This window comes from Phocoena phocoena, chromosome 13 (genome assembly GCF_963924675.1).
Source record: "Phocoena phocoena chromosome 13, mPhoPho1.1, whole genome shotgun sequence".
NCBI lineage: Eukaryota > Metazoa > Chordata > Mammalia > Artiodactyla > Phocoenidae > Phocoena > Phocoena phocoena.
Window position 1 is genome coordinate 18755185 of NC_089231.1, and position 15927 is coordinate 18771111.

The following is a 15927-nucleotide window of genomic DNA, read 5'->3' on the forward strand; positions in this document are numbered from 1 at the left end:
CTTTTTACTAGCAAACTTTCAAAAAATCTTGCTAACTATAATAATATCTACCCAAATAGAGGCATAGCATGGTTAAAATGGCTGGGAGTCGGCCACGAAACACAGTCTGATGGATTCGCCACAAAATGGTATAACTAGTTTTTCTTTATTTGAAGTTCCCATATTGAAGAAGAATTAGCAATTTTTGCACTTTCATGGGACAACAGACTGTGATTTAAATTTCCGTTTGTGTAGCTCATTTTGTGTATCACGATGTTTTGTGCTCTATCACATAACTGGTCTTTACATCTTTTGACTTTTCCTCAATTGTATTGGGGTGTCACATGGTATCATATCGGGTAGGTAGTACTGGAGGCCAGGTGGGGACAGGAGGGGACAGGAGAGGACAGCTTCTTCCACCATTATCAGAAATACCTTCGTCCCATTCTTGTAGAGACCCATACCAAGACAATATTCCATCTGGCTCCAGAAATGGGGAGTGAAACGTAGGTGTTTCCAACGTAGGTGGAGCAGACAGGAAACAAAATCAATTTTATAAACTGCGTGCTTTTTGCAGAGTATGCCATTGCCATAGATGAAGGTCAATAAGAGTTTAGACATTGTCTGTGATCTTCTGAAGAGTTAATAATCTAGTTGGGAAGATAAGCATACATGCATAAAGGAAGAGAGGGTTTCTATTAAAAAAAATGAAAAGAAACATAATATAATAAAGACCTTGGTTGGTGTAACATTTGCCAATTGAAGTGTACAGTCTAAGATCTTTGCACAAGGAAAACATCACAGAGGCTTTACTGGGAATAGCAAGACATGAGAATGGAGAGGTCATTTGTCTCTCTGGTTGTAGGCATTTGATAATGAAATATAGACCAAATGATAAGGCACTCTTCAATTTTTAAAGCACATTCTTACAAACATCATGGCTCATTAGTTTTACAACTTTAGTGGTGGCTTGTCAATTATATTGTTAAGATTCAATATGTTTTTAAGAAGTTCTATTTTACAGGAACTACCTTGGTGCTAGTGTCAATAATTTCTCTTTGGCTGGTTATGGACCAATCTCAAAAGCCCTGAGATTCAATACAATAAAGTACTGTGCACGTCTCAAATTCACAAGAGGACTCATTAAACTTTGTTGTCCATCCCTGACTGACTTCCAAATAATTTTGATGCTTGGGTGGGAGAGATGCTGTATAAAAAGAAGAAAGATGGATTTATAGACTGTTTCTTTATATGCTTGTCTACTTGTTTGTTTTCTTGCTCTTAAATTTCAAAATCCTACAGTAACTGGAATGGGCTTAACCGTGTACTGCCCAGAGGGGATTAAGGCAATAATGAAAGGGGATTAAAGAAATTGAGGTTCAGCCTGAAGAATACCTGCCGATGCTGGCATGGCAAGTATGTTGTTTTATGAAAAATATATGCAACTCCCCTTCCTGAAAAATTGTGTGTTTTGTTACGATGGTAAATATGCCACCTTTTCATGTGGGCCTGCTGTTCCTCTGCTTGGTATGTTAGCAGAAAGGACAAAGGTTTACTTTCGTGTCACGGATAAAGTCCCAAACTGATGAGACTTTGCAAATGAGAGCTCATGCAGTCTTTTAGAAATATTGTCATTGTCTCTGGAAGTAGGAGTAGACATCTCCTCATCATCCAGATGTTCAGAGCATCCATTGTCCCCGAATGACTCCACCGGCCTGGAATTAACAGAGTTTGAAGCTAGTGATTTAAGGTGCCATACGTAGCTTGTACCTGCAGTTTTGAGTAAGGTGTTTTCAACCGAACAATAATATGCTCCAATCATTCACTCTGCCGCCTTCTACAAAAGCTTCCTCCTCAGACAAGAAAAGAATACTATAAAATATATTAATTGATTAAATATATACTAGAATGATACGTCTATGTGTAAGCTGGGCACTTAACTTTCTACCAATCTTGTCTTAATCCAGAAAATATCATAAATATGAAACTTTGGCCAGAATAGGCCCTTAATTTCATCTTTATCAACCATTATTTCCTGAAATCCAAGGGCAGGAACTGACATTTATTGGAAACTCACTCTGTGAAAGAGATGATATCAAGTCATTTATGTCTATTATCTCCATTGATCCTCATGACCTACTTTTGAGATAATTGTCATTATCCCTATTGTACAGATGAGAAAACTGAGGCAGAGAAAATTTAAGTAAACTTCCTATGGTAATTCAGCTGGTAAGTGGAAAGTCCCGTATTGAACCTCAAATTTTATGCTATTTACTACATCACTGCTAGATAACAATTATGGAACTGCTGGTAGCTTACAGAATTCATTAATTCACCTCTTCTTTAAAAAAATTATGTATCTATGAGCACAAAGCTGGGAGTATTCAAGAGATTATAAAACAAGGATAAAGAATAAGGAAGGAGCCTATAAAGATTCCTAAAAAGTCAAAGGGCAGGATTAGCAGGTGTTATGACAGGATGCAATTAAGACATATCATGATAAGCACCAAATATTGCATATTTGAAACATTTAAGAAAATGATTTATCTAGATTAAGATCTTGGTGAGAAAATTATTCATATGAGACAAGTTGTACTGGAATTTCATTTTGAAGCCCTTTTTAAAAAATGTAAGTATATAAAATTTGTGCTGTAATGAGTTTCATTGGGATGGATTATTACTGCCATTGAGTATCTGATGTGAATATCCTGTTGTCTTAGAATGGTCACTGCTGGAGGGCAGAGAGCACACTTGACTGACTTTTGATAGCTTGATAAAGCAATCCAGTTGATTTTAAGGCAGCCCCTGATGGCATCTGCCAAGCTTGGAGAGAAATGGCTTTAACTCTGGAATTTGGTGACAAGTAAGAACCTGCCAGACCTGAGGCTGGGTTCTTGCTGGTTCCTAGTCTAAAAAGTCTGAGATGTTTTGTGCCTGATGGCCTTGTCTCAATGCCAAAGTCGGCTTCTCTCTGTTGTATTTTGTTGGCTTCTGCTGCCCTGAGTGCTTTCCTGGCTCCACCTCCTTGACTAAGTAGGGGGTTCTAACACCTCCAGTTTATTCCTATCCCCGAGTTCTCCACCTTTCCCTGAATCTTCCTGTTTAAACTATTATCCGGTCCTACCAAGCTTGGTAAGATATACGAAATAGCAGCACACAATCCAAAAGCATTTTATGTTATTTCTCTACCTAGGTGATGCAATTCATAGCAAGGTAGGTTTGGGGGGATGGGTAGAAGTGGGGAAGCATTCCTTTCATTCTTTTGCCAAAGCACCTTCTGGAGTTTTTTGCTCTTCTGTTTTGCTTTTCCGTTGTCACGACTGCTTAGAAATAAGAAAGCATCCCAAATATTTCGACTTACATTTTCTTACACAGAGACTCTCATCCATGCGTTTGACGACAGACAATTGTGGGTTTTTTTTTAAAATAACTCTGCCCCTTTCTCTAAATCACAGATAATCCTGAGCAGAGTTGGTGGTTTTTTCAAATGGTTGCAAATCCCCAGCCCATGTGATAGAAGATGCTGACATTAATATTCTGGGGTGCAAGCTAATTCCTTCAGCCCAGCTGTGAGGCAGAGGCTCTGTGACCGAGGTGAGACTGCAGCAATGTGCAGTGTGTGCAGGGTCCTCCGAAAGGCTGATCTGTTACTTGCACCTTGTGCAAATTATGGCAGCTTGACTGCTTCCACGGGTGAGCAGAAGTGGCTGTTTTCTTGCTACTGCGTTCAATTTACTGGCTGCCTCGGAAGATTCAGAGTGGGCCCTAGGTTTGACTATTACCTGTTTACATCCTGTCAGTTTCTAGACTTCAATCATCCTTGAACCCTCTGGCTTATAGAGGAGAGATGAGTAAACACAATAGCATGAAGTCAAATAGTATTTAGCTCCTGTCTCTGCAATGTGTTCATTAAGCAAATCTCCATGTCACTTTGGGTCCCCTAGAGCATCAAGCTGCCTGGTGTTTTGTTTTGTTATAAATAAATTTATTGATTGATTGATTTTTTGGCTGCATTGGGTCTTCGTTGTTGCGCGCGGGCTTTCTCTAATTGTGGCGAGCGGGGGCTACTCTTCGTTGCTATGTTTGGGCTTCTCATTGTGGTGGCTTCTCTTGTTGTGGAGCATGGGCTCTAGGCACGCGGGATTCAGTAGGTGCAGCGCATGGGCTCAGTAGTTGTGGCTCGCGGGCTCTAGAGCACAGGCTCAGTAGTTGTGGTGCATGGGCTTAGTTGCTCCGCGGCGTGTGGGATCTTCCCGGGCCAGGGCTCAAACCCATGTCCCCTGCATTGGCAGACGGATTCTTAACCACTGCGCCATCAGGGAAGCCCTGCCCCGTGTTTTAAAGAGTAACAGGATGTTAAGTTACAAAGACTTCTTGCAGAGGAAAAGGACCCCCATCCTCCTTGTGACTTTCGGGATATATACCAGCAATTAACCCTATATTTTTTATATCACCATGTGGTTATTTCTTACACATTTTCTTATCTTCCCATATAGATTTTCAGGTCCTTTTTTAAAATTTTATTTTTTATACAATTTTTAAAGGTTACACTCCATTTACAGTTATTACAAAATACTGGCTCTATTCCCTGTGCTGTACAATACATCCTTGTAGCCTATCTTACACCCAATAGTTTGCACCTCCCACTCCCCCATCTGTCTATTGCCCACCCCACCCTCTGCACCCCCAACACTGGTAACAACTAGTTTGTTCTCTATATCTGTGAGTCTGCTTCTTTTTTGTACATGGTGTGTGTGTATATATATATATATATATATATATATAATGGAATACTACTCAGCCATAAAAAAAGAATGAAATTTTGCCTTTTGCAGCAACATGGATGGACTTGGAAGGCATTATGCTAAGTGAAATAAGTCATAGATTTTTCAGGTACTTGAGTTTAAAAAGTAATGTCTCCTTTGAATCCTCTTCAGCTTCCAACCATACAGCTGGTTTAAACACAACCCTTCTTGCATGTGAAGAGCTAAGCATAGTGTCAGACACGCAGTAAATGCTCCATAAACATTTATTGCAATTGAAATTACTGGGGAAAAAAAGCAACAAGCTTTGATGGGATGCTTGATGCTTTGATGTTAGAGAGCGTCTGGGTCATCTGGACAGAGCTCTCCTTCCCCCCCACCCCCCCCCGCCACTTCCCGGCCTCTGGACTGCCATGTGGGACTCCAGGGCTCTGCCTTGGCTCTTGGCCCTTCACAAACAGCTCTGCCCTTCAATCCCTCCAGCCCAATCTTTGTGACTCACACCCCAGTGGTGCTCTGTTCTGCAGCCGAAACCAGCCCTGTCGTCCCTGCTTTGGAGTATCTGTGCCTTGCTTGCTTCCTGTTTCCTTGTTCTACCTGGAATGTCCTCCTGCCCCATACCTAGGTGACACCTCCTCGCTGAAGGCTTTCTTAACCTGCTCCATCAAACTGACCCCTCTTTTTGTATCCTCAGGGTAATCTGTACACTCTTTAGCATTATTGAACTTCTTTGTTAGATCATTCTCTGCCCTACCAGTTATAAGTCCTCAGCAAAGAGGGTTGTGTCTTATTTATCCTTGTAGCTCAGTAATTGACATATAAGGTGTGGTAAATAAATGTTTTTAAATAAAAGTATGAACATCTGTCCCCATGTGTCCATTTCTAGGGTAATACTTGTCTTGCTCCCAACCACCCATGACACCCCCAGCTTCTGTCCAGCCTCAAAGTGCTACCTGGTAGCTTTCCCCTGGCTCCCTTCCTGGCACTTTCCTGACCACTCTCTCTTTCTCTTACTTTCTGGATTTGCTCTCTACCTCTTGATGAAGATCTATTAATTACTACTATTTAGCACTGAAATGCTTTCTTCGTGGAGAGGGAGATGTACTTTCAAGAGTTTGTTTAGCGATAAAATGAGAGATAACAGCAATCTTGAGATAATTTAGTTCAATCCAATTATCCAACACTAGGTGCTAAGGCAGATCTCATGAGAGGTCATTCCCGCCAAAAGGAGCTTAAGGGTCGCAGTAGACTGGGAGAGTCTGGGAGAATGAAGAGGCTGCAGATATAAGTCACTGCTTTTTAAAAGAGGGAGCTGGAAACATGACGAATAAAGAGCTGCACAGACTGATGGAGAGAGGAGAAACAAAAGCAGCCTCTGGTCCATTAGCTCAGAGAGAGTCACAGGGCTTGTAGGTGGTGGAGCCTCTTTGGGAAACAGGGTCTCTCTCGGCCCACAGAAGACGTGTCGCATCAGCATTTAGCCAGAATGGAAGGATCCAGTGCTCTCAGGCATGACCATTGTTTTGGTCATAGATATGGTTACTGGGCTTATCCCTTGGAGAACCTGAGTCTTAACATTGCCTCTTGTGGGTGGAGAGAGAAGAAGACTCTCAAATCTTTAGATTTGTTTTTTGGTTTTTGTTTTCAATCATAGACCAAGGAAACAGGATGGCTAAGAGAGAAACCCTGGGGCCACACTGCCTACATTTCAGTCCTAGCCCAGCCTCCTTTTAGCTGGATGAATTTAGGTATGTTATTAAGTAGCAATCTTCCCATTTGAAACTTGTAAATGATAATTGACACCTACTTCCTAGAGAGGATTAAGTAATATAGTGCCTATGAGGCTTTTAGCACAATAGCCAGCATGTAGTAAATGCTCAGTAAACTTTATCTGTTAATAACTATAATGTTTAATTTGATTTCCTAGAAAAGAGATTCCTACATTCAAACTGTTCTATCAGATTAATTGATATCTTTACTGGTTATTTGAGATCATGGTGATTACAAAATACTGCAAAAATATTCTAATATAGCATATTTACTCACTTCCGTAAATCTATGTGCGTACTATTTTCAACAAAGATATTTCTGACATCATGCACTGTGCATACTGCTGAATATACACCTTCATCTGAAAACAATGAAGGATGGCTGTTTCTCTGATAGCCACAGATGAGGCAGGATAAAGGGAAAAGTGGCAAAAACAGAAAGAAAACATGATGCTAACGCCCACGGAAATAAGGACAAGATACAATGAGTCAAGCACGGTCAAGCAGAGAACTAATCTGCCTCTTGACATTACTCCACTGAGTTGAGAGACAGCCTCTAAAGGGCAGTTCTGGGGTCCCTTTCCTTCCAGGGCAAGGTCATCTCCTCTCTTCAGCCAAGACTCTTTGAGAAAGGACACTCCTGGGTCATCTTTTCATTCATAGCCCCAGAGCCATGCCATGAACAGATCAGATACACATATGAGGTGCTGAGCTCATATGTGGCTAGTGAAACCAAGACACTGCATTTTTCCTTTCTTTCATTTTAATTAATTTAAATTTAGGCAACCATATTTGGTCAATACCATATTGGATCACACAGCTCTAAAATATCACAGTGGATTATGGATGCAAGTTTTAAGCAGGTGTTTTAATTATTTATTGCTGCCTAACAAAACACCCCAACACTTAGCAGCTTAAAACTGCAATGACAAATTTTCTCGCAATTTCGTAGTCCAGGCTGGGTAAGCTGTGTAGCTGTTCTCCTCCACATGGTGTTTGCTGGGACCGGGAGATCCGAGATGGCTCCTTCACTCTCCCATCTCATGCGTCAGCTATGGCGGCTGAAACAGCTAGGGGCTGGCTGAGTATCTCCCTCTCTTCCCTCAAGGTCTAGGCTTGCTTAAAACATGGTAGTCTCAGGGTAGTGTGACTTTTTACATGGGACTGGAATCCAAGAAGGAAAGGGGAAGCTTTCAGACCTCTTAAAGGCTGGGCTTAGAGCTAGCACAATATCTTTTCTTCCACATTCTATCAGCCAAGTAAGTCACAAGGCCAGCCCAGATTCAAGAAGAAGGGAACTAGACCTTAGCTTGCAATGAGAGGTGTGTCATGTGCATATAGGGAGAGGAGGATTTGTGGCAGCCATCTTTAGAGTCTGCCACAACAAGTCTAGTAGAGTTGACTGGCCACGAAGAGAGTTGACAAATAAAAAAACGAAAAGCAACCTAGAACACAAACAAAAATGGCTTTGTAAGGATCATAAAAAGGAGAAAAGAGAGGGGAGTGGAGAAGAGAGTCAAGTATCAGGAGACCTATGAAAGCAAAACATTATCAGACCAACCAGAAACCATGAGGATGACTGCCAGCCAAACCAAAGGTACATAGCTATGGACATTCGTCGATAGGTACATAATAAAATATCCACAAAATTGTATCTCTGGTCTAGCTTTGCCTGATGAAGTTCCTCATGCGAGCTCCTTATTAGTGATCTTCCTAACCTCCTCCAGGATGCTTGCCTCAATGTCTCACTCCTCCAGACCTCAGGGTCCCTCAAACAGAAAACTTCTGGAAACCTCTCAGCTTCTTCAAACAAGAGCAGCAGGCTATATTTTTACTTTTATTTAATTGTGATTAATCTAAATGTAAGCAACCACGTCACTGAAAACCGTAACTGGAGAAGGCTATAAGAGCTCTTGCTTTAACGGCTCATCCTACTGGATGAATCAAACCAGAGTTGCTCAAAGCAGAATCCCTCCACCCTCCCAAATCTGTAGCAATGGCACAGCACCCCACATGAAAAAAAGTGCTGATCATGCCATGAGCAGATCACAGAGCACCTATGACAAAACCTGTGTATTGGAGCTCTGTAACTTCCCGTCAAGCTGAACTAGAAAGTAATATAACTAAAACAGCCTTCTAGAACTTGTCTTGCTGAGCCCTATCAAAGAAGTTTCCAACAGCCATTAGTATCTTATTCCTTTTCTTAGAAATGCAATTTCTTAGCCCCTCTGTCAAATACGGAGACCAAACAGTGGTCTAGATCATCAGTGAAAAGGACCAGGAAAAAAAAAAAAAAAAACCAAAGGTAGTATATGAAATTTTAATATAAATTATTTCCTCATTCATAAATGTAGCAAGACGTGTACACAATACCCAGAAATAGTGAGGACCTTATGAATAGACTCACATTCTGCATGTGACCTGAGGCAGCTGGGAAGAGAATACAGAGAATCTTCACCACCAATCGAGAACCTACCTTCAGAATCCTGGACCCCTGTGCACTGAGGCTCTCTCAGTCCGAGCAGATGAATTGACTAAATGTTTACTCTTGAACTTCTTTGAACACCAACTTCTGCTTTTCAGTTTGTCATGTCAATTTGTCTGAAATGGAGAACTGAATAGTTATTTCAAAAGTACAGATGGAGTCCCTTGTTTATAGTATAATTCTTTACACCAAATGGAACTGCAGGAGGTTCAAAATTTATAAAGGTCTTCCAAAAATCCAAACACATTATTCATTTCAACAAATCTGACAATTTTTGAACTACATAATTTTTTGAACAATTTTTTTTAGTCCATTCGTGTTAACTGAGGTTAATCTGAAGATACTGCTACTTTCCAAAAAGAAGTAGTTGAATTCCAGAAGACTATTTACACCAGAACATAATTCAAGTTGGACTTTCTATCTTGGGTGAACAAAGAAAGTACCTGTAGTAAGGGCATTAAAATTAAAAACAAACAAACAACAACAAAAAGAAACTAGTCTAACTCATTTTACAGGTAGCAGATAAATGCTTTTAACAAGCGGTAATGGGTTTTAATCCACTTGCATGAAAGATATAGACATTAGCTTTTCCCATCTCTCGTTAATTCTTATGCTATTGTAATTACGTTTGTTATAAGCATTTGGTTTTGTGCTTTAAAAAAACAGATTTTTTGTGTGTGTGTGAGGTGGGGATAGTAAAATTTAATGGGAAAATAAAATGATTTTAATTTATTTCAGTAAATCATGTTGGCTAGAGAGATTACGGCCTACACTAGCTGATATGTTGACAATTCACCATGGACAAGGTGTTCCCATTATAGGTGATTTCCAAAGCATGTTTTTGGAGAGAGCACTGTAAATGTCCGGTTTTTTGGGGGGTGGGGGTGGCATATTTTTAAATTTTGAATGCTAAAATTTCTATCTATAAGGAGAGATGAACAGAGAACAGGGAAAGCAGGAAGTCCTGCCAATTGTGGGGCTTTTAGACTTTCTTTTTTTTTTTTTTCCAACACAGAAATACAAATTGCTGCTTGAAATAAGACTAGCTCCTATCTTTGGATGCCCTCGATGAGGTGTTAGTGTTGGATCTGATTTAGATGGGAGAGAAATCCAAACCTGAGTTTTCCAAATCACCTTTGCATTTTACTGCTGATGGACACAATAAAAATAAGAGCGCTAAGCCCTAGAGAGCAGGTTCCCAAAGAAAAAATAGATGATTTGCAAAGTGACTTCCATAATGAGATGAACCAGCCACTTCAGTACACCTTTCTGATACCATCAAAGATACTGCAGAGAGAACAAAATCTAACCCTCTTTCCTTTTAAAAATGAATCTCCTTCAAAACAACAAAAGAGAAATTTGGAATTTCATGAGGATTACTCAGAATCCTCCAAAATAGTGTGAGCTTTGTCAAATATGGATTTCAATGTCAGTAATTTAAGGCTAGCTTTATGAATACAACGTCTATCTCCAGCAGCTGGGCCATATTATTTCAGTGACTTTTTTTATGCTGAAGTTGGCTTATAAGTTCTATGCTTGATTTATGAAGCAAAACACTCTATTTACTGTACAATGCTATACTGCTGACATGTGGGGTCAGTCCATAATGCATTTGGAGTGGAGTGTGGGAACAGGGTTAAATGAGCAAAACATGCAATGGTTATGAATGTAAAATGTGGCTTTTACAAAAAGAAAGCTAGATTCGAAGGGCCCAAATGAAAATTGGGGCAAACAGTAGCAAGCCATTTGAATTTATTTGTAAGCACAAAGATTATATTTGACTAGGCAACTTTGGACAGAAGGGCGGAAAAATGTAAAAAAATAAAATGAATAAAAACGAAAGTACAGACTTCCCAACAACCCTCAGGGTAGTAGAGTTCCATAAGCTCAGGAACTTCTCAGGCTCCCCTGGGTCCGCCATTATAATGATGGCTTCTTTTTCAGGAAGTCAGAAATATGGGAAAAACAGGGAAATGATCAGTATGAATATTTTTAGAATTGATCAGAATTGTCAAATATGGGCCGTCTGTAACCTGAAAAGCCTCAGACGTGCACTAATATAACACAGAGATAATTTCATCATATTCTGAATTTTAATTCTAAAATGAAAACGAAGCACTCATGTAGCTTCTTTCTTATAGAATCAACAAAAGAGGAAATAAAGGGATCAATGGTAGAGAGGGCCACTGAATTTCTCTTCTGGTAGGTTTGTTTGTTTTGTTTTTGTTTTTTTGATTTCTTCTTTGGAGGGGAGCAATTTTCCAAACGTTATCAAATGGCCATGAAAACATGTGGAGTCCAAGTGTGAGATGGAGAATATCAACTTGGAAAGAGCCCGTCATACGATTTGCTGGTTCTTCAATTAACCTGTGAATCTCTCCCACATTCAAATCCTTCTGAAACCCTACACCTAAGTACAGACAGCAGAACCTGAGAATGTAATGCTCCAAGTCTGTACCACATGGAAATTGTAGGAGGCTTTTCTTCATGATTTGAATGTCTGAGAGCATACCAAGAGTGTCGAGCTATACCAAGAGCGTTGAGCTTGTTTCAGGAATATGCTACAGGAAGATGTGAGTCCCAGATAGTCAACTGCATAAAAAGAAAAACAAGCAAGAACTTGGCCGGACCTGAGAAACAGCTGCAAAGTCATTGGTAAAAAGGACAGAAAAAAAGTGAATGAGAAAAACACCTTTGTAGAAACCAATCATTTTGGAGGCCGATTAATCTTGTTTCCATTCAAGATAAGGCTGCCACTACTGCTGAACGCCTGTCAGAACTGGACACTATTTTACAGTGAAAACAAGACCCACTTGAAAAAAATCAAAGTGATTGCTTTTGAGAAAACAGTCATCCAGTTTTTTTTCCAGGTTCTCCTCTGACATGAGGGGCGACTTTGCCAGGGTTACCACGTGACAACGCAGATGCTGATCCTGAAAGTGGAACAGCCGTTTACAAAATATTAAAGCTGCCTTAAACAGGTTCACTCTACGAAAAAACGTATTCAAAAGGTAATGCTCCAAAGCAATTGAATACTGTAAATTTATCTTACAGGGAGATCATCCTTAGGTACCAAGGGTGTGACCCAAATGCTTCAGTGAAACTTACTTTCCTGCTAGCTAGGGAGAGAATGACAAATACCTTCTAATTTGATTAACTCCGGATGAGAGCTGGTGGGTCTCCTGCCCCGTTGTGACTGATAAGATTCCAGCTTAATAGCTGCAGTCAGAGAATAGCCCCTGCCTTTACTTGGGACAACACTTTCACTATCAAAGTGATGGAATATTTTATCAGTCTAAGAGAGGGAGGGAAATACAAGCATCTGTGCTCCCAAGAGTCTTGCAAGGCCTCCACATTTTGGCTTGAACTAGAAGGTTGGATTTGGTAGGGGCCGCAGCCCCAGGAGCTCAGTAGATAACCCAGTACCAGTGAGGCTGCCGCCAACCCGATCCAAAGCACTATTAGATACCTGTTCTTTCTGTTGAAACAAAGCAGGGAGTACAATGACACTTTTTTAATAGGCAAAAGCAAAACTGGAATCCCACCCCTTGGAGTTAATAGAGCCATTTTATGCACGTGCATCGTCCATGTTTTCTTTAAAAAAAGAAACAAGTATCAAAAAATAGACGTATTAAAGGAGAAATCTGAACATTATCATACGTTTGCCTGTATTGAATTTTACACAGTTTTTAGACTTGTTATTATCTACTTTGACATCTATACACATCCAGTTCAAAACTAGGGGCATATATTGAAGTGCTACCAAAAGGGCAACAAAACTTAGGGTATTGGTTTTCAACCCACTTGTGAAAGATCAAAGGTGTATATCCTAAAAGGGAAACGGCATGACATCTGGAAAGTGAGCTTTGAGGATATACTACGTCTTGGGTAGACTCTTCTCTGACTGCTTCCTAATTGTGTGGTCTCTAGTGAACCCCTTGGAATAAGACTCAGTTTCCTCATCTGGAAAATGGATTAAATATGACCAACATTACAGGGTTACCTTGGGGACTGAAGATTATGTACATATAAAGCATTGAGCACAGTGACGGGTGAAATGCAGGAGGTATTACTAACTTCCATTCAGGGAAAAAACACTAACACACCGCATAGTATAGTCACTTCCATCATTCCTTCGGTTGAAAAAAATCGAGCCATTAATAAATGAAAATTTTCACCTAAAAGAATTACCAATCTAAATTGTTACCTAATTGCTAATCTCTAGCCCATCTTACCTGAACTATATTTATTTACAGTAAGCCTCTCATTGAGTAGTTAACAAAACACTGGATCCAGAAAAGCTTGTTTTTAGGTACCAATTACCTACGTGTATGTTTATAGATTTCACCCTGGGGAGAAAATACAAATACTCATCTTGTACCTATGTTTTAAAAGAACAAGTTCTACGGTAACTTCTAAATTCATTATTAGCAAAGGTTGTATTTAAGATTCCTGTGTCTACTGCTTAATAACCCCCAAATTAGTCTCCACAGAATTAGCTGTAATTAAGGACATTGTGAAATATGGTGGGGCAAACAGAATTATACTGTATTACTTTATTAATAATATTCTTTAACTACACTGTAAATTGCTATTAGGCCTGCATATTACTGCCTGGATATGGAAATAGTCTTTTGCTATGCTAATCTAACACAATTTTCTTTTAAATGTAAACAAATTATACTCTATTAATATGCTGTTCTACTTGCATAGTTAATTATTGTAACAGTAAGGAATAAAATTGTTCTGCTTTCTCTGTTTCTGATGGAAAAAGGGCTACATAAATAGTTTAATAGGGAACTAATTATGCAAAAAATTTAGATGCCTGAAATGTGTTTGTAATTACATTAAAATGGTCTTCTGTTCAAATATTGGAAAGCCTGCTAATTGGAGGCTAGCTGAAAATTTAAATATTGTGAATCAATGATTTTAATACAGTACATGTTTGGTTGTGTTTCTATTCATATTTGTCTTGAAAATGAAGAGAATATTTAATAGTGTTTAAAAAGAAGAGGTCCAAGTTTCATACCAATGAAGTTAGTCTGCAGCAGGCTGAAATTTTAAATGTGTGTTTTACAGCATTATCTTTAATCCACTCAAGGGGTGTGGGCAACTTTGGGCTCGGTAACAAGAACAACAAAAGTACACTGCTTGGAGGATAAGTTGATGTGAAAAGAAAATCTGATGCAGACCAACCAAATCAAGGAGTTCTGGAAAATGCCCCACAACAGGCGAACTAGAGTTGATACGGTTGTAAATTGCTAAATTGTTTTAGATAAATAAACACGTGTAGCAGATCACCTGCCTACTCTCCAAGGATTTCCAAGTGCATCACCTTATCCAGCTGTAATTAAGGAGTGTTAAAGACACAGTGCCTTGTTCTAAATGATTTTTTGTGGCATCCAAGCTTTTATTTTGATGTGGAATGAGGGCTCTAAATCTGAGGAGAAAAAGCAATGCTAAAATAAGCCCACTCTTTTGAAGAGAATTTCAACAACCTGTCCTGAATTTTAAACTATTTTGGGAAAAAGGAAGGGAAAACTGTTCATTATAATTTTTACGACAACACAAATGAGAGTACTGCATATGCAACCAGGATTAATTGCACAGATAATTGGGAGCCCAGAAATAACTTTATAATTTAAAATTCTTGCCTACTTAACAGAGCTGTTTCAGGGATCAAGAGATATAACATACTTGAAAGCGTGTTGAAGACTATAAAGCCCACAAGGAAGGTAGCAAGACCATCATCATGCTTATTAGTAATAATGAAGAAGATGAAATGCAATTTGTCCCATAACCTAATCCCCTCTGGATAGTTCCTTCCATCCCAACTTCTCTAGCGGCATAGCTTTGTGGTACAAGGCAGTGGTTAAGCTTGAGCTCTGGAAGTAATAGACCAAAGGTGTGCCTGCTGGCTCCACCTCTTCAGGCATGACAGACTGACTGATGATGCTGGACGATCTGTTTTAAGCTCTCGTACTGGGAACAGTCAGTTGACTCATTTCTCATAACCACTGCCACATTCTTTGACCTAAAGGATATATATATATATATATATATATATATATATATATATATATATATATATATATATATATATATATAGCTTATTTTGAAAGAGAAAGAAAAAAAGATTCCAACATTAGAATCAATTGTAAACTCTCTTAAAGATACTCACTGTCGGGCTTCCCTGGTTGCGCAGCGGTTGAGAGTCCGCCTGCCGATGCAGGGGACATGGGTTCGTGCCCCGGTCCGGGAAGATCCCACATGCCGCGGAGCGGCTGGGCCCGTGGGCCATGGCCGCTGAGCATGCGCGTCAGGAGCCTGTGCTCCGCAGCGGGAGAGGTCACGACAGTGAGAGGCCCGCGTACTGCAAAAAAAAAAAAAAAAAAAAGATACTCACTGTCTATTGAGCAAAGCCCAACACCGTAGGCAGTCAAGACCTTCTGCCTTCTTACCTCTCCTGACCTATCACCTCTGTGAGCTCTCTACTCTACTCAGCCTAGGGGATCCCTTTCCTTCCCAAAACTGACATGTCCCTTCCCACGTATGTGCCTGCCGCTCTTGCCTGAAATGCTCCCTCCTCTTTCCCATTAGTCCTCCTTTCAGGCCTAACTCAAGTTCTCTCTCTTCCTCTCAAGGCATTCCGCCAGCCTGTGATGTCTGTGTCACCGTCTTGGCACTTGATTTGTTATTTAGCTTTCTTAGAATTATATGTTTTTTACTCCAATCGATAATCTGCCTGTCCAGGTATTTTATACATCTTTATGTTTCTAGCATAAACTGTAACCTACAACATAACAGGTTTGTAGAGATTCTTGATCCCATGCAAGGGCAGAAACACATGGTGCTCAAAGAATTTGAGACTCTTAAATCAGGCTAGCCAGTTCACCCCAAGTCATCCATTTAAATGGACAAGGCAAGGAGG